The 20,776-nt window shown below is 53.5% G+C and overlaps 36 non-coding genes across 36 annotated transcripts; all 36 read right to left on the bottom strand.

Moving 5' to 3' along the window:
- Nucleotides 1-430: 430 nt before the first annotated feature.
- On the bottom strand, nucleotides 431-503 carry trnaf-gaa (transfer RNA phenylalanine (anticodon GAA)). Its single transcript has one exon. It is a non-coding gene; the product is annotated as a tRNA-Phe (tRNA).
- Nucleotides 504-587: 84 nt separating this feature from the next.
- trnai-aau (transfer RNA isoleucine (anticodon AAU)) lies at nucleotides 588-661 on the bottom strand. Its single transcript has one exon. It is a non-coding gene; the product is annotated as a tRNA-Ile (tRNA).
- A 670-nt stretch (nucleotides 662-1,331) lies between these two features.
- On the bottom strand, nucleotides 1,332-1,404 carry trnaf-gaa (transfer RNA phenylalanine (anticodon GAA)). The gene has a single exon. It is a non-coding gene; the product is annotated as a tRNA-Phe (tRNA).
- An 84-nt stretch (nucleotides 1,405-1,488) lies between these two features.
- trnai-aau (transfer RNA isoleucine (anticodon AAU)) lies at nucleotides 1,489-1,562 on the bottom strand. The gene has a single exon. It is a non-coding gene; the product is annotated as a tRNA-Ile (tRNA).
- Nucleotides 1,563-2,682: 1,120 nt separating this feature from the next.
- Nucleotides 2,683-2,755, bottom strand: trnaf-gaa (transfer RNA phenylalanine (anticodon GAA)). The gene has a single exon. It is a non-coding gene; the product is annotated as a tRNA-Phe (tRNA).
- An 84-nt stretch (nucleotides 2,756-2,839) lies between these two features.
- On the bottom strand, nucleotides 2,840-2,913 carry trnai-aau (transfer RNA isoleucine (anticodon AAU)). The gene has a single exon. It is a non-coding gene; the product is annotated as a tRNA-Ile (tRNA).
- Nucleotides 2,914-3,563: 650 nt separating this feature from the next.
- trnaf-gaa (transfer RNA phenylalanine (anticodon GAA)) lies at nucleotides 3,564-3,636 on the bottom strand. Its single transcript has one exon. It is a non-coding gene; the product is annotated as a tRNA-Phe (tRNA).
- Nucleotides 3,637-3,719: 83 nt separating this feature from the next.
- trnai-aau (transfer RNA isoleucine (anticodon AAU)) lies at nucleotides 3,720-3,793 on the bottom strand. The gene has a single exon. It is a non-coding gene; the product is annotated as a tRNA-Ile (tRNA).
- A 670-nt stretch (nucleotides 3,794-4,463) lies between these two features.
- trnaf-gaa (transfer RNA phenylalanine (anticodon GAA)) lies at nucleotides 4,464-4,536 on the bottom strand. The gene has a single exon. It is a non-coding gene; the product is annotated as a tRNA-Phe (tRNA).
- Nucleotides 4,537-4,619: 83 nt separating this feature from the next.
- On the bottom strand, nucleotides 4,620-4,693 carry trnai-aau (transfer RNA isoleucine (anticodon AAU)). Its single transcript has one exon. It is a non-coding gene; the product is annotated as a tRNA-Ile (tRNA).
- Nucleotides 4,694-5,363: 670 nt separating this feature from the next.
- Nucleotides 5,364-5,436, bottom strand: trnaf-gaa (transfer RNA phenylalanine (anticodon GAA)). Its single transcript has one exon. It is a non-coding gene; the product is annotated as a tRNA-Phe (tRNA).
- An 83-nt stretch (nucleotides 5,437-5,519) lies between these two features.
- trnai-aau (transfer RNA isoleucine (anticodon AAU)) lies at nucleotides 5,520-5,593 on the bottom strand. The gene has a single exon. It is a non-coding gene; the product is annotated as a tRNA-Ile (tRNA).
- A 670-nt stretch (nucleotides 5,594-6,263) lies between these two features.
- trnaf-gaa (transfer RNA phenylalanine (anticodon GAA)) lies at nucleotides 6,264-6,336 on the bottom strand. The gene has a single exon. It is a non-coding gene; the product is annotated as a tRNA-Phe (tRNA).
- An 83-nt stretch (nucleotides 6,337-6,419) lies between these two features.
- trnai-aau (transfer RNA isoleucine (anticodon AAU)) lies at nucleotides 6,420-6,493 on the bottom strand. Its single transcript has one exon. It is a non-coding gene; the product is annotated as a tRNA-Ile (tRNA).
- A 670-nt stretch (nucleotides 6,494-7,163) lies between these two features.
- trnaf-gaa (transfer RNA phenylalanine (anticodon GAA)) lies at nucleotides 7,164-7,236 on the bottom strand. The gene has a single exon. It is a non-coding gene; the product is annotated as a tRNA-Phe (tRNA).
- An 84-nt stretch (nucleotides 7,237-7,320) lies between these two features.
- trnai-aau (transfer RNA isoleucine (anticodon AAU)) lies at nucleotides 7,321-7,394 on the bottom strand. Its single transcript has one exon. It is a non-coding gene; the product is annotated as a tRNA-Ile (tRNA).
- A 1,120-nt stretch (nucleotides 7,395-8,514) lies between these two features.
- On the bottom strand, nucleotides 8,515-8,587 carry trnaf-gaa (transfer RNA phenylalanine (anticodon GAA)). Its single transcript has one exon. It is a non-coding gene; the product is annotated as a tRNA-Phe (tRNA).
- An 84-nt stretch (nucleotides 8,588-8,671) lies between these two features.
- On the bottom strand, nucleotides 8,672-8,745 carry trnai-aau (transfer RNA isoleucine (anticodon AAU)). Its single transcript has one exon. It is a non-coding gene; the product is annotated as a tRNA-Ile (tRNA).
- A 1,120-nt stretch (nucleotides 8,746-9,865) lies between these two features.
- trnaf-gaa (transfer RNA phenylalanine (anticodon GAA)) lies at nucleotides 9,866-9,938 on the bottom strand. The gene has a single exon. It is a non-coding gene; the product is annotated as a tRNA-Phe (tRNA).
- Nucleotides 9,939-10,022: 84 nt separating this feature from the next.
- On the bottom strand, nucleotides 10,023-10,096 carry trnai-aau (transfer RNA isoleucine (anticodon AAU)). Its single transcript has one exon. It is a non-coding gene; the product is annotated as a tRNA-Ile (tRNA).
- Nucleotides 10,097-11,216: 1,120 nt separating this feature from the next.
- trnaf-gaa (transfer RNA phenylalanine (anticodon GAA)) lies at nucleotides 11,217-11,289 on the bottom strand. The gene has a single exon. It is a non-coding gene; the product is annotated as a tRNA-Phe (tRNA).
- Nucleotides 11,290-11,373: 84 nt separating this feature from the next.
- Nucleotides 11,374-11,447, bottom strand: trnai-aau (transfer RNA isoleucine (anticodon AAU)). Its single transcript has one exon. It is a non-coding gene; the product is annotated as a tRNA-Ile (tRNA).
- A 1,120-nt stretch (nucleotides 11,448-12,567) lies between these two features.
- On the bottom strand, nucleotides 12,568-12,640 carry trnaf-gaa (transfer RNA phenylalanine (anticodon GAA)). The gene has a single exon. It is a non-coding gene; the product is annotated as a tRNA-Phe (tRNA).
- Nucleotides 12,641-12,724: 84 nt separating this feature from the next.
- trnai-aau (transfer RNA isoleucine (anticodon AAU)) lies at nucleotides 12,725-12,798 on the bottom strand. The gene has a single exon. It is a non-coding gene; the product is annotated as a tRNA-Ile (tRNA).
- Nucleotides 12,799-13,468: 670 nt separating this feature from the next.
- On the bottom strand, nucleotides 13,469-13,541 carry trnaf-gaa (transfer RNA phenylalanine (anticodon GAA)). The gene has a single exon. It is a non-coding gene; the product is annotated as a tRNA-Phe (tRNA).
- Nucleotides 13,542-13,624: 83 nt separating this feature from the next.
- Nucleotides 13,625-13,698, bottom strand: trnai-aau (transfer RNA isoleucine (anticodon AAU)). Its single transcript has one exon. It is a non-coding gene; the product is annotated as a tRNA-Ile (tRNA).
- A 670-nt stretch (nucleotides 13,699-14,368) lies between these two features.
- trnaf-gaa (transfer RNA phenylalanine (anticodon GAA)) lies at nucleotides 14,369-14,441 on the bottom strand. The gene has a single exon. It is a non-coding gene; the product is annotated as a tRNA-Phe (tRNA).
- An 83-nt stretch (nucleotides 14,442-14,524) lies between these two features.
- trnai-aau (transfer RNA isoleucine (anticodon AAU)) lies at nucleotides 14,525-14,598 on the bottom strand. The gene has a single exon. It is a non-coding gene; the product is annotated as a tRNA-Ile (tRNA).
- Nucleotides 14,599-15,268: 670 nt separating this feature from the next.
- trnaf-gaa (transfer RNA phenylalanine (anticodon GAA)) lies at nucleotides 15,269-15,341 on the bottom strand. Its single transcript has one exon. It is a non-coding gene; the product is annotated as a tRNA-Phe (tRNA).
- An 827-nt stretch (nucleotides 15,342-16,168) lies between these two features.
- Nucleotides 16,169-16,241, bottom strand: trnaf-gaa (transfer RNA phenylalanine (anticodon GAA)). Its single transcript has one exon. It is a non-coding gene; the product is annotated as a tRNA-Phe (tRNA).
- A 1,277-nt stretch (nucleotides 16,242-17,518) lies between these two features.
- trnaf-gaa (transfer RNA phenylalanine (anticodon GAA)) lies at nucleotides 17,519-17,591 on the bottom strand. Its single transcript has one exon. It is a non-coding gene; the product is annotated as a tRNA-Phe (tRNA).
- Nucleotides 17,592-17,674: 83 nt separating this feature from the next.
- On the bottom strand, nucleotides 17,675-17,748 carry trnai-aau (transfer RNA isoleucine (anticodon AAU)). The gene has a single exon. It is a non-coding gene; the product is annotated as a tRNA-Ile (tRNA).
- Nucleotides 17,749-18,868: 1,120 nt separating this feature from the next.
- On the bottom strand, nucleotides 18,869-18,941 carry trnaf-gaa (transfer RNA phenylalanine (anticodon GAA)). The gene has a single exon. It is a non-coding gene; the product is annotated as a tRNA-Phe (tRNA).
- Nucleotides 18,942-19,024: 83 nt separating this feature from the next.
- Nucleotides 19,025-19,098, bottom strand: trnai-aau (transfer RNA isoleucine (anticodon AAU)). Its single transcript has one exon. It is a non-coding gene; the product is annotated as a tRNA-Ile (tRNA).
- Nucleotides 19,099-20,218: 1,120 nt separating this feature from the next.
- Nucleotides 20,219-20,291, bottom strand: trnaf-gaa (transfer RNA phenylalanine (anticodon GAA)). The gene has a single exon. It is a non-coding gene; the product is annotated as a tRNA-Phe (tRNA).
- An 83-nt stretch (nucleotides 20,292-20,374) lies between these two features.
- Nucleotides 20,375-20,448, bottom strand: trnai-aau (transfer RNA isoleucine (anticodon AAU)). The gene has a single exon. It is a non-coding gene; the product is annotated as a tRNA-Ile (tRNA).
- Between the last annotated feature and the right edge of the window lie 328 nt (nucleotides 20,449-20,776).

Genomic DNA, 20,776 nt, shown 5'->3' with positions numbered 1-20,776 from the left:
CAATACCGTCTTCTTCTTTTTCGCCTTTTGGCAGTTTCCCCTAAAGTACAGCTCCGCTGCACGTTCTGCAGTCTATCTCCCAACGCAGACAGCACCCCCTCGATGCAGCTGGTCGTCATTTTCATCGCGACACAAGCCACTCTCTCCTGTCGTCCTTTTAGCGGCAAGCACAGGAACGTCTCCAAATCCTCAATCGGCGGGGGCGTTTTGCGGCTTGACATTCCATCCAATGGAGGGAAAACACGGCCCACTGGTGCACAGCGCTGCGCTCTCACCTCAGATATTTAAAAGGGACAAGTTTATGCAGTACGTCCCGTGTCGCGCATTTCTTTGACCAGTCAGCGGTCAGCAGTGCTTTGGCGTGACCTTTGAGAAAACACACCGTCAACCACTTCCTTGAGTAGACTCTACTTTGGAGACGCCAAAGCTTTGCCGAAACCCGGGATCGAACCAGGGACCTTTAGATCTTCAGTCTAACGCTCTCCCAACTGAGCTATTTCGGCACAGAGACCATTGCCTTCAGTAGCATGTCGAAGCCTGGCCACAAACGCGGGGAAGGAAGGAAAAGACCTCCAAAAAGCTCTCAATGGCCCGTAAGGGGATCGAACCCGTGACCTTGGCGTTATTAGCACCACGCTCTGACCAACTGAGCTAACAGGCCAATGACACCACGTGAAGCTACGGAAACGTGGTGTCCTCGGCGCCACCTTGTGTCGGCGTGAAACAACCGGTCTTGTTTGGCCCACGCCACCAGGCGCTTTTTTCGCTGCAAATTCAAGTGGATGTCAAGAAAGCAACGAAACGGGAGCTAGCAGCATTCCGAGACTCCAATGTGCACTGCCGAAATGGTACGGCGTTCGCTTATCATGCAAGAGGTAGCGGGATAGACGCCAGCATTGTCCAATACCGTCTTCTTCTTTTTCGCCTTTTGGCAGTGTCCCCTAAAGTACAGCTCCGCTGCACGTTCTGCAGTCTATCTCCCAACGCAGACAGCACCCCCTCGATGCAGCTGGTCGTCATCTTCATCGCGACACAAGCCACTCTCTCCTGTCGTCCTTTTAGCGGCAAGCACAGGAACGTCTCCAAATCCTCAATCGGCGGGGGCGTTTTGCGGCTTGACATTCCATCCAATGGAGGGAAAACACGGCCCACTGGTGCACAGCGCTGCGCTCTCACCTCAGATATTTAAAAGGGACAAGTTTATGCAGTACGTCCCGTGTCGCGCATTTCTTTGACCAGTCAGCGGTCAGCAGTGCTTTGGCGTGACCTTTGAGAAAACACACCGTCAACCACTTCCTTGAGTAGACTCTACTTTGGAGACGCCAAAGCTTTGCCGAAACCCGGGATCGAACCAGGGACCTTTAGATCTTCAGTCTAACGCTCTCCCAACTGAGCAATTTCGGCACAGAGACCACTGCCTTCAGTAGCATGTCGAAGCCTGGCCACAAACGCGGGGAAGGAAGGAAAAGACCTCCAAAAAGCTCTCAATGGCCCGTAAGGGGATCGAACCCGTGACCTTGGCGTTATTAGCACCACGCTCTGACCAACTGAGCTAACAGGCCAATGACACCACGTGAAGCTACGGAAACGTGGTGTCCTCGGCGCCACCTTGTGTCGGCGTGAAACAACCGGTCTTGTTTGGCCCACGCCACCAGGCGCTTTTTTCGCTGCAAATTCAAGTGGATGTCAAGAAAGCAACGAAACGGGAGCTAGCAGCATTCCGAGACTCCAATGTGCACTGCCGAAATGGTACGGCGTTCGCTTATCATGCAAGAGGTAGCGGGATAGACGCCAGCATTGTCCAATACCGTCTTCTTCTTTTTCGTCTTTTGGCAGTTTCCCCTAAAGTACAGCTCCGCTGCACGTTCTGCAGTCTATCTCCCAACGCAGACAGCACCCCCTCGATGCAGCTGGTCATCATCTTCATCGCGACACAAGCCACTCTCTCCTGTCGTCCTTTTAGCGGCAAGCACAGGAACGTCTCCAAATCCTCAATCGGCGGGGGGGTTTTGCGGCTTGACATTTCATCCAACGGAAACGTGGTGTCCTCGGCGCCACCTCGTGTCGGCGTGAAACAACCGGTCGTGTTTGGCCCACGCCACCAGGCGCTTTTTTCGCTGCAAATTCAAGTGGATGTCAAGAAAGCAACGAAACGGGAGCTAGCAGCATTCCGAGACTCCAAGGTGCACTGCCGAAATGGTACGGCGTTCGCTTATCATGCAAGAGGTAGCGGGATAGACGCCAGCATTGTCCAACACCGTCTTCTTCTTTTTCGTCTTTTGGCAGTTTCTCCTAAAGTACAGCTCCGCTGCACGTTCTGCAGTCTATCTCCCAACGCAGACAGCACCCCCTCGATGCAGCTGGTCGTCATCTTCATCGCGACACAAGCCACTCTCTCCTGTCGTCCTTTTAGCGGCAATTACAGGAACGTCTCCAAATCCTCAATCGGCGGGGGCGTTTTGCGGCTTGACATTCCATCCAATGGAGGGAAAACACGGCCCACTGGTGCACAGTGCTGCGCTCTCACCTCAGATATTTAAAAGGGACAAGTTTATGCAGTACGTCCCGTGTCGCGCATTTCTTTGACCAGTCAGCGGTCAGCAGTGCTTTGGCGTGACCTTTGAGAAAACACACCGTCAACCACTTCCTTGAGTAGAATCTACTTTGGAGACGCCAAAGCTTTGCCGAAACCCGGGATTGAACCAGGGACCTTTAGATCTTCAGTCTAACGCTCTCCCAACTGAGCTATTTTGGCACAGAAACCACTGCCTTCAGTAGCATGTCGAAGCCTGGCCACAAACGCGGGGAAGGAAGGAAAAGACCTCCAAAAAGCTCTCAATGGCCCGTAAGGGGATCGAACACGTGACCTTGGCGTTATTAGCACCACGCTCTGACCAACTGAGCTAACAGGCCAATGACGCCACGTGAAGCAACGGAAACGTGGTGTCCTCGGCGCCACCTTGTGTCGGCGTGAAACTACCGGTCTTGTTTTTCCCACGCCACCAGGCGCTTTTTTCGCTGCAAATTCAAGTGGATGTCAAGAAAGCAACGAAACGGGAGCTAGCAGCATTCCGAGACTCCAAGGTGCACTGCCGAAATGGTACGGCGTTCGCTTATCATGCAAGAGGTAGCGGGATAGACGCCAGCATTGTCCAACACCGTCTTCTTCTTTTTCGTCTTTTGGCAGTTTCCCCTAAAGTACAGCTCCGCTGCACGTTCTGCAGTCTATCTCCCAACGCAGACAGCACCCCCTCGATGCAGCTGGTCGTCATCTTCATCGCGACACAAGCCACTCTCTCATGTCGTCCTTTTAGCGGCAAGCACAGGAATGTCTCCAAATCCTCAATCGGCGGGGGCGTTTTGCGGCTTGACATTTCATCCAATGGAGGGAAAACACGGCCCACTGGTGCACAGCCCTGCGCTCTCACCTCAGATCTTTAAAAGGGACAAGTTTATGCAGTACGTCCCGTGTCGCGCATTTCTTTGACCAGTCAGCGGTCAGCAGTGCTTTGGCGTGACCTCCACTTCCTTGAGTAGACTCTAATTTGGAGACGCCAAAGCTTTGCCGAAACCCGGGATCGAACCAGGGACCTTTAGATCTTCAGTCTAACGCTCTCCGAACTGAGCTATTTCGGCACGGAGTCCACTGTCTTCAGTAGCATGTCGAAGCCTGGCCACAAACGCGGGAAGGAAGGAAAAGACCTCCAAAAAGCTCTCAATGGCCCGTAAGGGGATCGAACCCGTGACCTTGGCGTTATTAGCACCACGCTCTGACCAACTGAGCTAACAGGCCAATGACGCCACGTGAAGCAACGGAAACGTGGTGTCCTCGGCGCCACCTCGTGTCGGCGTGAAACAACCGGTCGTGTTTGGCCCACGCCACCAGGCGCTTTTTTCGCTGCAAATTCAAGTGGATGTCAAGAAAGCAACGAAACGGGAGCTAGCAGCATTCCGAGACTCCAAGGTGCACTGCCGAAATGGTACGGCGTTCGCTTATCATGCAAGAGGTAGCGGGATAGACGCCAGCATTGTCCAACACCGTCTTCTTCTTTTTCGTCTTTTGGCAGTTTCCCCTAAAGTACAGCTCCGCTGCACGTTCTGCAGTCTATCTCCCAACGCAGACAGCACCCCCTCGATGCAGCTGGTCGTCATCTTCATCGCGACACAAGCCACTCTCTCATGTCGTCCTTTTAGCGGCAAGCACAGGAATGTCTCCAAATCCTCAATCGGCGGGGGCGTTTTGCGGCTTGACATTTCATCCAATGGAGGGAAAACACGGCCCACTGGTGCACAGCCCTGCGCTCTCACCTCAGATCTTTAAAAGGGACAAGTTTATGCAGTACGTCCCGTGTCGCGCATTTCTTTGACCAGTCAGCGGTCAGCAGTGCTTTGGCGTGACCTTTGAGAAAACACACCGTCAACCACTTCCTTGAGTAGACTCTAATTTGGAGACGCCAAAGCTTTGCCGAAACCCGGGATCGAACCAGGGACCTTTAGATCTTCAGTCTAACGCTCTCCGAACTGAGCTATTTCGGCACGGAGTCCACTGTCTTCAGTAGCATGTCGAAGCCTGGCCACAAACGCGGGAAGGAAGGAAAAGACCTCCAAAAAGCTCTCAATGGCCCGTAAGGGGATCGAACCCGTGACCTTGGCGTTATTAGCACCACGCTCTGACCAACTGAGCTAACAGGCCAATGACGCCACGTGAAGCAACGGAAACGTGGTGTCCTCGGCGCCACCTCGTGTCGGCGTGAAACAACCGGTCGTGTTTGGCCCACGCCACCAGGCGCTTTTTTCGCTGCAAATTCAAGTGGATGTCAAGAAAGCAACGAAACGGGAGCTAGCAGCATTCCGAGACTCCAAGGTGCACTGCCGAAATGGTACGGCGTTCGCTTATCATGCAAGAGGTAGCGGGATAGACGCCAGCATTGTCCAACACCGTCTTCTTCTTTTTCGTCTTTTGGCAGTTTCCCCTAAAGTACAGCTCCGCTGCACGTTCTGCAGTCTATCTCCCAACGCAGACAGCACCCCCTCGATGCAGCTGGTCGTCATCTTTATCGCGACACAAGCCACTCTCTCATGTCGTCCTTTTAGCGGCAAATACAGGAACGTCTCCAAATCCTCAATCGGCGGGGGCGTTTTGCGGCTTGACATTCCATCCAATGGAGGGAAAACACGGCCCACTGGTGCACAGCGCTGCGCTCTCACCTCAGATATTTAAAAGGGACAAGTTAATGCAGTACGTCCCGTGTCGCGCATTTCTTTGACCAGTCAGCGGTCAGCAGTGCTTTGGCGTGACCTTTGAGAAAAAGCACCGTCAACCACTTCCTTGAGTAGACTCTACTTTGGAGACGCCAAAGCTTTGCCGAAACACGGGATCGAACCAGGGACCTTTAGATCTTCCGTCTAACGCTCTCCCAACTGAGCTATTTCGGCACTGAGTCCACTGTCTTCAGTAGCATGTCGAAGCCTGGCCACAAACGCGGGAAGGAAGGAAAAGACCTCCAAAAAGCTCTCTATGGCCCGTAAGGGGATCGAACCTGTGACCTTGGCGTTATTAGCACCACGCTCTGACCAACTGAGCTAACAGGCCAATGACGCCACGTGAAGCTACGGAAACGTGGTGTCCTCGGCGCCACCTTGTATCGGCGTGAAACAACCGGTCTTGTTTGGCCCACGCCACCAGGCGCTTTTTTCGCTGCAAATTCAAGTGGATGTCAAGAAAGCAACGAAACGGGAGCTAGCAGCATTCCGAGACTCCAAGGTGCACTGCCGAAATGGTACGGCGTTCGCTTATCATGCAAGAGGTAGCGGGATAGACGCCAGCATTGTCCAACACCGTCTTCTTCTTTTTCGTCTTTTGGCAGTTTCCCCTAAAGTACAGCTCCGCTGCACGTTCTGCAGTCTATCTCCCAACGCAGACAGCACCCCCTCGATGCAGCTGGTCGTCATCTTCATCGCGACACAAGCCACTCTCTCATGTCGTCCTTTTAGCGGCAAGCACAGGAATGTCTCCAAATCCTCAATCGGCGGGGGCGTTTTGCGGCTTGACATTTCATCCAATGGAGGGAAAACACGGCCCACTGGTGCACAGCCCTGCGCTCTCACCTCAGATCTTTAAAAGGGACAAGTTTATGCAGTACGTCCCGTGTCGCGCATTTCTTTGACCAGTCAGCGGTCAGCAGTGCTTTGGCGTGACCTTTGAGAAAACACACCGTCATCCACTTCCTTGAGTAGACTCTAATTTGGAGACGCCAAAGCTTTGCCGAAACCCGGGATCGAACCAGGGACCTTTAGATCTTCAGTCTAACGCTCTCCCAACTGAGCTATTTCGGCACGGAGTCCACTGTCTTCAGTAGCATGTCGAAGCCTGGCCACAAACGCGGGAAGGAAGGAAAAGACCTCCAAAAAGCTCTCAATGGCCCGTAAGGGGATCGAACCCGTGACCTTGGCGTTATTAGCACCACGCTCTGACCAACTGAGCTAACAGGCCAATGACGCCACGTGAAGCAACGGAAACGTGGTGTCCTCGGCGCCACCTCGTGTCGGCGTGAAACAACCGGTCGTGTTTGGCCCACGCCACCAGGCGCTTTTTTCGCTGCAAATTAAAGTGGATGTCAAGAAAGCAACGAAACGGGAGCTAGCAGCATTCCGAGACTCCAAGGTGCACTGCCGAAATGGTACGGCGTTCGCTTATCATGCAAGAGGTAGCGGGATAGACGCCAGCATTGTCCAACACCGTCTTCTTCTTTTTCGTCTTTTGGCAGTTTCCCCTAAAGTACAGCTCCGCTGCACGTTCTGCAGTCTATCTCCCAACGCAGACAGCACCCCCTCGATGCAGCTGGTCGTCATCTTTATCGCGACACAAGCCACTCTCTCCTGTGGTCCTTTTAGCGGCAAATACAGGAACGTCTCCAAATCCTCAATCGGCGGGGGCGTTTTGCGGCTTGACATTCCATCCAATGGAGGGAAAACACGGCCCACTGGTGCACAGCGCTGCGCTCTCACCTCAGATATTTAAAAGGGACAAGTTAATGCAGTACGTCCCGTGTCGCGCATTTCTTTGACCAGTCAGCGGTCAGCAGTGCTTTGGCGTGACCTTTGAGAAAAAGCACCGTCAACCACTTCCTTGAGTAGACTCTACTTTGGAGACGCCAAAGCTTTGCCGAAACCCGGGATCAAACCAGGGACCTTTAGATCTTCAGTCTAACGCTCTCCCAACTGAGCTATTTCGGCACAGAGACCACTGCCTTCAGTAGCATGTCGAAGCCTGGCCACAAACACGGGGAAGGAAGGAAAAGACCTCCAAAAAACTCTCAATGGCCCGTAAGGGGATCGAACCCGTGACCTTGGCGTTATTAGCACCACGCTCTGACCAACTGAGCTAACAGGCCAATGACGCCACGTGAAGCTACGGAAACGTGGTGTCCTCGGCGCCACCTTGTGTTGGCGTGAAACAACCGGTCTTGTTTGGCCCACGCCACCAGGCGCTTTTTTCGCTGCAAATTCAAGTGGATGTCAAGAAAGCAACGAAACGGGAGCTAGCAGCATTCCGAGACTCCAATGTGCACTGCCGAAATGGTACGGCGTTCGCTTATCATGCAAGAGGTAGCGGGATAGACGCCAGCATTGTCCAATACCGTCTTCTTCTTTTTCGTCTTTTGGCAGTTTCCCCTAAAGTACAGCTCCACTGCACGTTCTGCAGTCTATCTCCCAACGCAGACAGCACCCCCTCGATGCAGCTGGTCATCATCTTCATCGCGACACAAGCCACTCTCTCCTGTCGTCCTTTTAGCGGCAAGCACAGGAACGTCTCCAAATCCTCAATCGGCGGGGGCGTTTTGCGGCTTGACATTTCATCCAACGGAAACGTGGTGTCCTCGGCGCCACCTCGTGTCGGCGTGAAACAACCGGTCGTGTTTGGCCCACGCCACCAGGCGCTTTTTTCGCTGCAAATTCAAGTGGATGTCAAGAAAGCAACGAAACGGGAGCTAGCAGCATTCCGAGACTCCAAGGTGCACTGCCGAAATGGTACGGCGTTCGCTTATCATGCAAGAGGTAGCGGGATAGACGCCAGCATTGTCCAACACCGTCTTCTTCTTTTTCGCCTTTTGGCAGTTTCCCCTAAAGTACAGCTCCGCTTTACGTTCTGCAGTCTATCTCCCAACGCAGACAGCACCCCCTCGATGCAGCTGGTCGTCATCTTCATCGCGACACAAGCCACTCTCTCCTGTCGTCCTTTTAGTGGCAAGCACAGGAACGTCTCCAAATCCTCAATCGGCGGGGGCGTTTTGCGGCTTGACATTCCATCCAATGGAGGGAAAACACGGCCCACTGGTGCACAGCGCTGCGCTCTCACCTCAGATATTTAAAAGGGACAAGTTCATGCAGTACGTCCCGTGTCGCGCATTTCTTTGACCAGTCAGCGGTCAGCAGTGCTTTGGCGTGACCTTTGAGAAAAAGCACCGTCAACCACTTCCTTGAGTAGACTCTACTTTGGAGACGCCAAAGCTTTGCCGAAACACGGGATCGAACCAGGGACCTTTAGATCTTCCGTCTAACGCTCTCCCAACTGAGCTATTTCGGCACTGAGTCCACTGTCTTCAGTAGCATGTCGAAGCCTGGCCACAAACGCGGGGAAGGAAGGAAAAGACCTCCAAAAAGCTCTCAATGGCCCGAAAGGGGATCGAACCCGTGACCTTGGCGTTATTAGCACCACGCTCTGACCAACTGAGCTAACAGGCCAATGACACCACGTGAAGCTACGGAAACGTGGTGTCCTCGGCGCCACCTTGTGTCGGAGTGAAACAACCGGTCTTGTTTGGCCCACGCCACCAGGCGCTTTTTTCGCTGCAAATTCAAGTGGATGTCAAGAAAGCAACGAAACGGGAGCTAGCAGCATTCCGAGACTCCAATGTGCACTGCCGAAATGGTACGGCGTTCGCTTATCATGCAAGAGGTAGCGGGATAGACGCCAGCATTGTCCAATACCGTCTTCTTCTTTTTCGTCTTTTGGCAGTTTCCCCTAAAGTACAGCTCCGCTGCACGTTCTGCAGTCTATCTCCCAACGCAGACAGCACCCCCTCGATGCAGCTGGTCATCATCTTCATCGCGACACAAGCCACTCTCTCCTGTCGTCCTTTTAGCGGCAAGCACAGGAACGTCTCCAAATCCTCAATCGGCGGGGGGGTTTTGCGGCTTGACATTTCATCCAACGGAAACGTGGTGTCCTCGGCGCCACCTCGTGTCGGCGTGAAACAACCGGTCGTGTTTGGCCCACGCCACCAGGCGCTTTTTTCGCTGCAAATTCAAGTGGATGTCAAGAAAGCAACGAAACGGGAGCTAGCAGCATTCCGAGACTCCAAGGTGCACTGCCGAAATGGTACGGCGTTCGCTTATCATGCAAGAGGTAGCGGGATAGACGCCAGCATTGTCCAACACCGTCTTCTTCTTTTTCGCCTTTTGGCAGTTTCCCCTAAAGTACAGCTCCGCTGCACGTTCTGCAGTCTATCTCCCAACGCAGACAGCACCCCCTCGATGCAGCTGGTCGTCATCTTCATCGCGACACAAGCCACTCTCTCCTGTCGTCCTTTTAGTGGCAAGCACAGGAACGTCTCCAAATCCTCAATCGGCGGGGGCGTTTTGCGGCTTGACATTCCATCCAATGGAGGGAAAACACGGCCCACTGGTGCACAGCGCTGCGCTCTCACCTCAGATATTTAAAAGGGACAAGTTCATGCAGTACGTCCCGTGTCGCGCATTTCTTTGACCAGTCAGCGGTCAGCAGTGCTTTGGCGTGACCTTTGAGAAAAAGCACCGTCAACCACTTCCTTGAGTAGACTCTACTTTGGAGACGCCAAAGCTTTGCCGAAACACGGGATCGAACCAGGGACCTTTAGATCTTCCGTCTAACGCTCTCCCAACTGAGCTATTTCGGCACTGAGTCCACTGTCTTCAGTAGCATGTCGAAGCCTGGCCACAAACGCGGGGAAGGAAGGAAAAGACCTCCAAAAAGCTCTCAATGGCCCGAAAGGGGATCGAACCCGTGACCTTGGCGTTATTAGCACCACGCTCTGACCAACTGAGCTAACAGGCCAATGACACCACGTGAAGCTACGGAAACGTGGTGTCCTCGGCGCCACCTTGTGTCGGAGTGAAACAACCGGTCTTGTTTGGCCCACGCCACCAGGCGCTTTTTTCGCTGCAAATTCAAGTGGATGTCAAGAAAGCAACGAAACGGGAGCTAGCAGCATTCCGAGACTCCAATGTGCACTGCCGAAATGGTACGGCGTTCGCTTATCATGCAAGAGGTAGCGGGATAGACGCCAGCATTGTCCAATACCGTCTTCTTCTTTTTCGTCTTTTGGCAGTTTCCCCTAAAGTACAGCTCCGCTGCACGTTCTGCAGTCTATCTCCCAACGCAGACAGCACCCCCTCGATGCAGCTGGTCATCATCTTCATCGCGACACAAGCCACTCTCTCCTGTCGTCCTTTTAGCGGCAAGCACAGGAACGTCTCCAAATCCTCAATCGGCGGGGGGGTTTTGCGGCTTGACATTTCATCCAACGGAAACGTGGTGTCCTCGGCGCCACCTCGTGTCGGCGTGAAACAACCGGTCGTGTTTGGCCCACGCCACCAGGCGCTTTTTTCGCTGCAAATTCAAGTGGATGTCAAGAAAGCAACGAAACGGGAGCTAGCAGCATTCCGAGACTCCAAGGTGCACTGCCGAAATGGTACGGCGTTCGCTTATCATGCAAGAGGTAGCGGGATAGACGCCAGCATTGTCCAACACCGTCTTCTTCTTTTTCGCCTTTTGGCAGTTTCCCCTAAAGTACAGCTCCGCTGCACGTTCTGCAGTCTATCTCCCAACGCAGACAGCACCCCCTCGATGCAGCTGGTCGTCATCTTCATCGCGACACAAGCCACTCTCTCCTGTCGTCCTTTTAGCGGCAAGCACAGGAACGTCTCCAAATCCTCAATCGGCGGGGGCGTTTTGCGGCTTGACATTCCATCCAATGGAGGGAAAACACGGCCCACTGGTGCACAGCGCTGCGCTCTCACCTCAGATATTTAAAAGGGACAAGTTTATGCAGTACGTCCCGTGTCGCGCATTTCTTTGACCAGTCAGCGGTCAGCAGTGCTTTGGCGTGACCTTTGAGAAAACACACCGTCAACCACTTCCTTGAGTAGACTCTACTTTGGAGACGCCAAAGCTTTGCCGAAACCCGGGATCGAACCAGGGACCTTTAGATCTTCAGTCTAACGCTCTCCCAACTGAGCTATTTCGGCACAGAGACCACTGCCTTCAGTAGCATATCGAAGCCTGGCCACAAACGCGGGGAAGGAAGGAAAAGACCTCCAAAAAGCTCTCAATGGCCCGTAAGGGGATCGAACCAGTGACCTCGGCGTTATTAGCACCACGCTCTGACCAACTGAGCTAACAGGCCAATGACACCACGTGAAGCTACGGAAACGTGGTGTCCTCGGCGCCACCTCGTGTCGGCGTGAAACAACCGGTCGTGTTTGGCCCACGCCACCAGGCGCTTTTTTCGCTGCAAATTCAAGTGGATGTCAAGAAAGCAACGAAACGGGAGCTAGCAGCATTCCGAGACTCCAAGGTGCACTGCCGAAATGGTACGGCGTTCGCTTATCATGCAAGAGGTAGCGGGATAGACGCCAGCATTGTCCAACACCGTCTTCTTCTTTTTCGCCTTTTGGCAGTTTCCCCTAAAGTACAGCTCCGCTGCACGTTCTGCAGTCTATCTCCCAACGCAGACAGCACCCCCTCGATGCAGCTGGTCATCATCTTCATCGCGACACAAGCCACTCTCTCCTGTCGTCCTTTTAGCGGCAAGCACAGGAACGTCTCCAAATCCTCAATCGGCGGGGGCGTTTTGCGGCTTGACATTTCATCCAACGGAAACGTGGTGTCCTCGGCGCCACCTCGTGTCGGCGTGAAACAACCGGTCGTGTTTGGCCCACGCCACCAGGCGCTTTTTTCGCTGCAAATTCAAGTGGATGTCAAGAAAGCAACGAAACGGGAGCTAGCAGCATTCCGAGACTCCAAGGTGCACTGCCGAAATGATACGGCGTTCGCTTATCATACAAGAGGTAGCGGGATAGACGCCAGCATTGTCCAATACCGTCTTCTTCTTTTTCGCCTTTTGGCAGTTTCCCCTAAAGTACAGCTCCGCTGCACGTTCTGCAGTCTATCTCCCAACGCAGACAGCACCCCCTCGATGCAGCTGGTCGTCATCTTCATCGCGACACAAGCCACTCTCTCCTGTCGTCCTTTTAGCGGCAAGCACAGGAACGTCTCCAAATCCTCAATCGGCGGGGGCATTTTGCGGCTTGACATTTCATCCAATGGAGGGAAAACACGGCCCACTGGTGCACAGCGCTGCGCTCTCACCTCAGATCTTTAAAAGGGACAAGTTTATGCAGTACGTCCCGTGTCGCGCATTTCTTTGACCTGTCAGCGGTCAGCAGTGCTTTGGCGTGACCTTTGAGAAAACACACCGTCAACCACTTCCTTGAGTAGACTCTACTTTGGAGACGCCAAAGCTTTGCCGAAACCCGGGATCGAACCAGGGACCTTTAGATCTTCAGTCTAACGCTCTCCCAACTGAGCTATTTCGGCACAGAGACCACTGCCTTCAGTAGCATGTCAAAGCCTGGCCACAAACGCGGGGAAGGAAGGAAAAGACCTCCAAAAAGCTCTCAATGGCCCGTAAGGGGATCGAACCCGTGACCTTGGCGTTATTAGCACCACTCTCTGACCAACTGAGCTAACAGGCCAATGACACCACGTGAAGCTACGGAAACGTGGTGTCCTCAGCGCCACCTCGTGTCGGCGTGAAACAACCGGTCTTGTTTGGCCCACGCCACCAGGCGCTTTTTTCGCTGCAAATTCAAGTGGATGTCAAGAAAGCAACGAAACGGGAGCTAGCAGCATTCCGAGACTCCAAGGTGCACTGCCGAAATGGTACGGCGTTCGCTTATCATGCAAGAGGTAGCGGGATAGACGCCAGCATTGTCCAACACCGTCTTCTTCTTTTTCGTCTTTTGGCAGTTTCCCCTAAAGTACAGCTCCGCTGCACGTTCTGCAGTCTATCTCCCAACGCAGACAGCACCCCCTCGATGCAGCTGGTCGTCATCTTCATCGCGACACAAGCCACTCTCTCATGTCGTCCTTTTAGCGGCAAGCACAGGAATGTCTCCAAATCCTCAATCGGCGGGGGCGTTTTGCGGCTTGACATTCCATCCAATGGAGGGAAAACACGGCCCACTGGTGCACAGCCCTGCGCTCTCACCTCAGATCTTTAAAAGGGACAAGTTTATGCAGTACGTCCCATGTCGCGCATTTCTTTGACCAGTCAGCGGTCAGCAGTGCTTTGGCGTGACCTTTGAGAAAACACACCGTCAACCACTTCCTTGAGTAGACTCTAATTTGGAGACACCAAAGCTTTGCCGAAACCCGGGATCGAACCAGGGACCTTTAGATCTTCAGTCTAACGCTCTCCGAACTGAGCTATTTCTGCACGGAGTCCACTGTCTTCAGTAGCATGTCGAAGCCTGGCCACAAACGCGGGAAGGAAGGAAAAGACCTCCAAAAAGCTCTCAATGGCCCGTAAGGGGATCGAACCCGTGACCTTGGCGTTATTAGCACCACGCTCTGACCAACTGAGCTAACAGGCCAATGACGCCACGTGAAGCAACGGAAACGTGGTGTCCTCGGCGCCACCTCGTGTCGGCGTGAAACAACCGGTCGTGTTTGGCCCACGCCACCAGGCGCTTTTTTCGCTGCAAATTCAAGTGGATGTCAAGAAAGCAACGAAACGGGAGCTAGCAGCATTCCGAGACTCCAAGGTGCACTGCCGAAATGGTACGGCGTTCGCTTATCATGCAAGAGGTAGCGGGATAGACGCCAGCATTGTCCAACACCGTCTTCTTCTTTTTCGTCTTTTGGCAGTTTCCCCTAAAGTACAGCTCCGCTGCACGTTCTGCAGTCTATCTCCCAACGCAGACAGCACCCCCTCGATGCAGCTGGTCGTCATCTTTATCGCGACACAAGCCACTCTCTCCTGTCGTCCTTTTAGCGGCAAATACAGGAACGTCTCCAAATCCTCAATCGGCGGGGGCGTTTTGCGGCTTGACATTCCATCCAATGGAGGGAAAACACGGCCCACTGGTGCACAGCCCTGCGCTCTCACCTCAGATCTTTAAAAGGGACAAGTTTATGCAGTACGTCCCGTGTCGCGCATTTCTTTGACCAGTCAGCGGTCAGCAGTGCTTTGGCGTGACCTTTGAGAAAACACTCCGTCAACCACTTCCTTGAGTAGACTCTAATTTGGAGACGCCAAAGCTTTGCCGAAACCCGGGATCGAACCAGGGACCTTTAGATCTTCAGTCTAACGCTCTCCCAACTGAGCTATTTCGGCACAGAGACCACTGCCTTCAGTAGCATGTCGAAGCCTGGCCACAAACGAAGGAAGGAAGGAAAAGACCTCCAAAAAGCTCTCAATGGCCCGTAAGGGGATCGAACCCGTGACCTTGGCGTTATTAGCACCACGCTCTGACCAACTGAGCTAACAGGCCAATGACGCCACGTGAAGCAACGGAAACGTGGTGTCCTCGGCGCCACCTCGTGTCGGCGTGAAACAACCGGTCGTGTTTGGCCCACGCCACCAGGCGCTTTTTTCGCTGCAAATTCAAGTGGATGTCAAGAAAGCAACGAAACGGGAGCTAGCAGCATTCCGAGACTCCAAGGTGCACTGCCGAAATGGTACGGCGTTCGCTTATCATGCAAGAGGTAGCGGGATAGACGCCAGCATTGTCCAACACCGTCTTCTTCTTTTTCGCCTTTTGGCAGTTTCCCCTAAAGTACAGCTCCGCTGCACGTTCTGCAGTCTATCTCCCAACGCAGACAGCACCCCCTCGATGCAGCTGGTCGTCATCTTTATCGCGACACAAGCCACTCTCTCCTGTCGTCCTTTTAGCGGCAAATACAGGAACGTCTCCAAATCCTCAATCGGCGGGGGCGTTTTGCGGCTTGACATTTCATCCAATGGAGGGAAAACACGGCCCACTGGTGCACAGCGCTGCGCTCTCACCTCAGATATTTAAAAGGGACAAGTTAATGCAGTACGTCCCGTGTCGCGCATTTCTTTGACCAGTCAGCGGTCAGCAGTGCTTTGGCGTGACCTTTGAGAAAAAGCACCGTCAACCACTTCCTTGAGTAGACTCTACTTTGGAGACGCCAAAGCTTTGCCGAAACACGGGATCGAACCAGGGACCTTTAGATCTTCAGTCTAACGCTCTCCCAACTGAGCTATTTCGGCACTGAGTCCACTGTCTTCAGTAGCATGTCGAAGCCTGGCCACAAACGCGGGAAGGAAGGAAAAGACCTCCAAAAAGCTCTCAATTGCCCGTAAGGGGATCAAACCTGTGACCTTGGCGTTATTAGCACCACGCTCTGACCAACTGAGCTAACAGGCCAATGACGCCACGTGAAGCAACGGAAACTTGGTGTCCTCGGCGCCACCTCGTGTCGGCGTGAAACAACCGGTCGTGTTTGGCCCACGCCACCAGGCGCTTTTTTCGCTGCAAATTCAAGTGGATGTCAAGAAAGCAACGAAACGGGAGCTAGCAGCATTCCGAGACTCCAAGGTGCACTGCCGAAATGGTACGGCGTTCGCTTATCATGCAAGAGGTAGCGGGATAGACGCCAGCATTGTCCAACACCGTCTTCTTCTTTTTCGTCTTTTGGCAGTTTCCCCTAAAGTACAGCTCCGCTGCACGTTCTGCAGTCTATCTCCCAACGCAGACAGCACCCCCTCGATGCAGCTGGTCGTCATCTTTATCGCGACACAAGCCACTCTCTCCTGTCGTCCTTTTAGCGGCAAATACAGGAATGTCTCCAAATCCTCAATCGGCGGGGGCGTTTTGCGGCTTGACATTCCATCCAATGGAGGGAAAACACGGCCCACTGGTGCACAGCGCTGCGCTCTCACCTCAGATATTTAAAAGGGACAAGTTAATGCAGTACGTCCCGTGTCGCGCATTTCTTTGACCAGTCAGCGGTCAGCAGTGCTTTGGCGTGACCTTTGAGAAAAAGCACCGTCAACCACTTCCTTGAGTAGACTCTACTTTGGAGACGCCAAAGCTTTGCCGAAACACGGGATCGAACCAGGGACCTTTAGATCTTCAGTCTAACGCTCTCCCAACTGAGCTATTTCGGCACTGAGTCCACTGTCTTCAGTAGCATGACGAAGCCTGGCCACAAACGCGGGAAGGAAGGAAAAGACCTCCAAAAAGCTCTCAATGGCCCGTAAGGGGATCGAATCTGTGACCTTGGAGTTATTAGCACCACGCTCTGACCAACTGAGCTAACAGGCCAATGACGCCACTTGAAGCAACGGAAACGTGGTGTCCTCGGCGCCACCTTGTGTCGGCGTGAAACAACCGGTCTTGTTTGGCCCACGCCACCAGGCGCTTTTTTCGCTGCAAATTCAAGTGGATGTCAAGAAAGCAACGAAACGGGAGCTAGCAGCATTCCGAGACTCCAAGGTGCACTGCCGAAATGGTACGGCGTTCGCTTATCATGCAAGAGGTAGCGGGATAGACGCCAGCATTGTCCAACACCGTCTTCTTCTTTTTCGTCTTTTGGCAGTTTCTCCTAAAGTACAGCTCCGCTGCACGTTCTGCAGTCTATCTCCCAACGCAGACAGCACCCCCTCGATGCAGCTGGTCGTCATCTTCATCGCGACACAAGCCACTCTCTCCTGTCGTCCTTTTAGCGGCAATTACAGGAACGTCTCCAAATCCTCAATCGGCGGGGGCGTTTTGCGGCTTGACATTTAATCCAACGGAAACGTGGTGTCCTCGGCGCCACCTCGTGTCGGCGTGAAACAACCGGTCGTGTTTGGCCCACGCCACCAGGCGCTTTTTTCGCTGCAAATTCAATTGGATGTCAAGAAAGCAACGAAACGGGAGCTAGCAGCATTCCGAGACTCCAAGGTGCACTGCCGAAATGGTACGGCGTTCGCTTATCATGCAAGAGGTAGCGGGATAGACGCCAGCATTGTCCAATACCGTCTTCTTCTTTTTCGCCTTTTGGCAGTTTCCCCTAAAGTACAGCTCCGCTGCACGTTCTGCAGTCTATCTCCCAACGCAGACAGCACCCCCTCGATGCAGCTGGTCATCATCTTCATCGCGACACAAGCCACTCTCTCCTGTCGTCCTTTTAGCGGCAAGCACAGGAACGTCTCCAAATCCTCAATCGGCGGGGGCGTTTTGCGGCTTGACATTCCATCCAATGGAGGGAAAACACGGCCCACTGGTGCACAGCGCTGCGCTCTCACCTCAGATATTTAAAAGGGACAAGTTTATGCAGTACGTCCCGTGTCGCGCATTTCTTTGACCAGTCAGCGGTCAGCAGTGCTTTGGCGTGACCTTTGAGAAAACACACCGTCAACCACTTCCTTGAGTAGACTCTACTTTGGAGACGCCAAAGCTTTGCCGAAACACGGGATCGAACCAGGGACCTTTAGATCTTCAGTCTAACGCTCTCCCAACTGAGCTATTTCGGCACTGAGTCCACTGTATTCAGTAGCATGACGAAGCCTGGCCACAAACGCGGGAAGGAAGGAAAAGACCTCCAAAAAGCTCTCAATGGCCCGTAAGGGGATCGAACCTGTGACCTTGGAGTTATTAGCACCACGCTCTGACCAACTGAGCTAACAGGCCAATGACGCCACTTGAAGCAACGGAAACGTGGTGTCCTCGGCGCCACCTTGTGTCGGCGTGAAACAACCGGTCTTGTTTGGCCCACGCCACCAGGCGCTTTTTTCGCTGCAAATTCAAGTGGATGTCAAGAAAGCAACGAAACGGGAGCTAGCAGCATTCCGAGACTCCAAGGTGCACTGCCGAAATGGTACGGCGTTCGCTTATCATGCAAGAGGTAGCGGGATAGACGCCAGCATTGTCCAACACCGTCTTCTTCTTTTTCGTCTTTTGGCAGTTTCTCCTAAAGTACAGCTCCGCTGCACGTTCTGCAGTCTATCTCCCAACGCAGACAGCACCCCCTCGATGCAGCTGGTCGTCATCTTCATCGCGACACAAGCCACTCTCTCCTGTCGTCCTTTTAGCGGCAATTACAGGAACGTCTCCAAATCCTCAATCGGCGGGGGCGTTTTGCGGCTTGACATTTCATCCAACGGAAACGTGGTGTCCTCGGCGCCACCTCGTGTCGGCGTGAAACAACCGGTCGTGTTTGGCCCACGCCACCAGGCGCTTTTTTCGCTGCAAATTCAAGTGGATGTCAAGAAAGCAACGAAACGGGAGCTAGCAGCATTCCGAGACTCCAAGGTGCACTGCCGAAATGGTACGGCGTTCGCTTATCATGCAAGAGGTAGCGGGATAGACGCCAGCATTGTCCAACACTGTCTTCTTCTTTTTCGTCTTTTGGCAGTTTCCCCTAAAGTACAGCTCCGCTGCACGTTCTGCAGTCTATCTCCCAACGCAGACAGCACCCCCTCGATGCAGCTGGTCGTCATCTTTATCGCGACACAAGCCACTCTCTCCTGTCGTCCTTTTAGCGGCAATTACAGGAACATCTCCAAATCCTCAATCGGCGGGGGCGTTTTGCGGCTTGACATTCCATCCAATGGAGGGAAAACACGGCCCACTGGTGCACAGCGCTGCGCTCTCACCTCAGATCTTTAAAAGGGACAAGTTTATGCAGTACGTCCCGTGTCGCGCATTTCTTTGACCAGTCAGCGGTCAGCAGTGCTTTGGCGTGACCTTTGAGAAAACACACCGTCAACCACTTCCTTGAGTAGACTCTACTTTGGAGACGCCAAAGCTTTGCCGAAACCCGGGATCGAACCAGGGACCTTTAGATCTTCAGTCTAACGCTCTCCCAACTGAGCTATTTCGGCACGGAGTCCACTGTCTTCAGTAGCATGTCGAAGCCTGGCAACAAACGCGGGAAGGAAGGAAAAGACCTCCAAAAAGCTCTCAATGGCCCGTAAGGGGATCGAACCCGTGACCTTGGCGTTATTAGCACCACGCTCTGACCAACTGAGCTAACAGGCCAATGACGCCACGTGAAGCAACGGAAACTTGGTGTCCTCGGCGCCACCTTGTGTCGGCGTGAAACAACCGGTCTTGTTTGGCCCACGCCACCAGGCGCTTTTTTCGCTGCAAATTCAAGTGGATGTCAAGAAAGCAACGAAACGGGAGCTAGCAGCATTCCGAGACTCCAATGTGCACTGCCGAAATGGTACGGCGTTCGCTTATCATGCAAGAGGTAGCGGGATAGACGCCAGCATTGTCCAATACCGTCTTCTTCTTTTTCGTCTTTTGGCAGTTTCCCCTAAAGTACAGCTCCGCTGCACGTTCTGCAGTCTATCTCCCAACGCAGACAGCACCCCCTCGATGCAGCTGGTCGTCATCTTCATCGCGACAAAAGCCACTCTCTCCTGTCGTCCTTTTAGCGGCAAGCACAGGAACGTCTCCAAATCCTCAATCGGCGGGGGCGTTTTGCGGCTTGACATTTCATCCAACGGAAACGTGGTGTCCTCGGCGCCACCTCGTGTCGGCGTGAAACAACCGGTCGTGTTTGGCCCACGCCACCAGGCGCTTTTTTCGCTGCAAATTCAAGTGGATGTCAAGAAAGCAACGAAACGGGAGCTAGCAGCATTCCGAGACTCCAAGGTGCACTGCCGAAATGGTACGGCGTTCGCTTATCATGCAAGAGGTAGCGGGATAGACGCCAGCATTGTCCAACACCGTCTTCTTCTTTTTCGTCTTTTGGCAGTTTCCCCTAAAGTACAGCTCCGCTGCACGTTCTGCAGTCTATCTCCCAACGCAGACAGCACCCCCTCGATGCAGCTGGTGGTCATCTTCATCGCGACACAAGCCACTCTCTCCTGTCGTCCTTTTAGCGGCAATTACAGGAACATCTCCAAATCCTCAATCGGCGGGGGTGTTTTGCGGCTTGACATTCCATCCAATGGAGGGAAAACACGGCCCACTGGTGCACAGCGCTGCGCTCTCACCTCAGATCTTTAAAAGGGACAAGTTTATGCAGTACGTCCCGTGTCGCGCATTTCTTTGACCAGTCAGCGGTCAGCAGTGCTTTGGCGTGACCTTTGAGAAAACGCACCGTCAACCACTTCCTTGAGTAGACTCTACTTTGGAGACGCCAAAGCTTTGCCGAAACCCGGGATCGAACCAGGGACCTATAGATCTTCAGTCTAACCCTCTCCCAACTGAGCTATTTCGGCACGGAGTCCACTGTCTTCAGTAGCATGTCGAAGCCTGGCCACAAACGCGGGAAGGAAGGAAAAGACCTCCAAAAAGCTCTCAATGGCCCGTAAGGGGATCGAACCTGTGACCTTGGCGTTATTAGCACCACGCTCTGACCAACTGAGCTAACAGGCCAATGACGCCACGTGAAGCAACGGAAACGTGGTGTCCTCGGCGCCACCTTGTGTCGGCGTGAAACAACCGGTCTTGTTTGGCCCACGCCACCAGGCGCTTTTTTCGCTGCAAATTCAAGTGGATGTCAAGAAAGCAACGAAACTGGAGCTAGCAGCATTCCGAGACTCCAATGTGCACTGCCGAAATGGTACGGCGTTCGCTTATCATGCAAGAGGTAGCGGGATAGACGCCAGCATTGTCCAACACCGTCTTCTTCTTTTTCGTCTTTTGGCAGTTTCCCCTAAAGTACAGCTCCGCTGCACGTTCTGCAGTCTATCTCCCAACGCAG

This window comes from Osmerus eperlanus, chromosome 17 (genome assembly GCF_963692335.1).
Source record: "Osmerus eperlanus chromosome 17, fOsmEpe2.1, whole genome shotgun sequence".
Taxonomy (NCBI): Eukaryota; Metazoa; Chordata; class Actinopteri; order Osmeriformes; family Osmeridae; genus Osmerus; species Osmerus eperlanus.
Note: the sequence above shows the minus strand (reverse complement) of the source record. Positions and strands in the feature narration are given on the sequence as shown.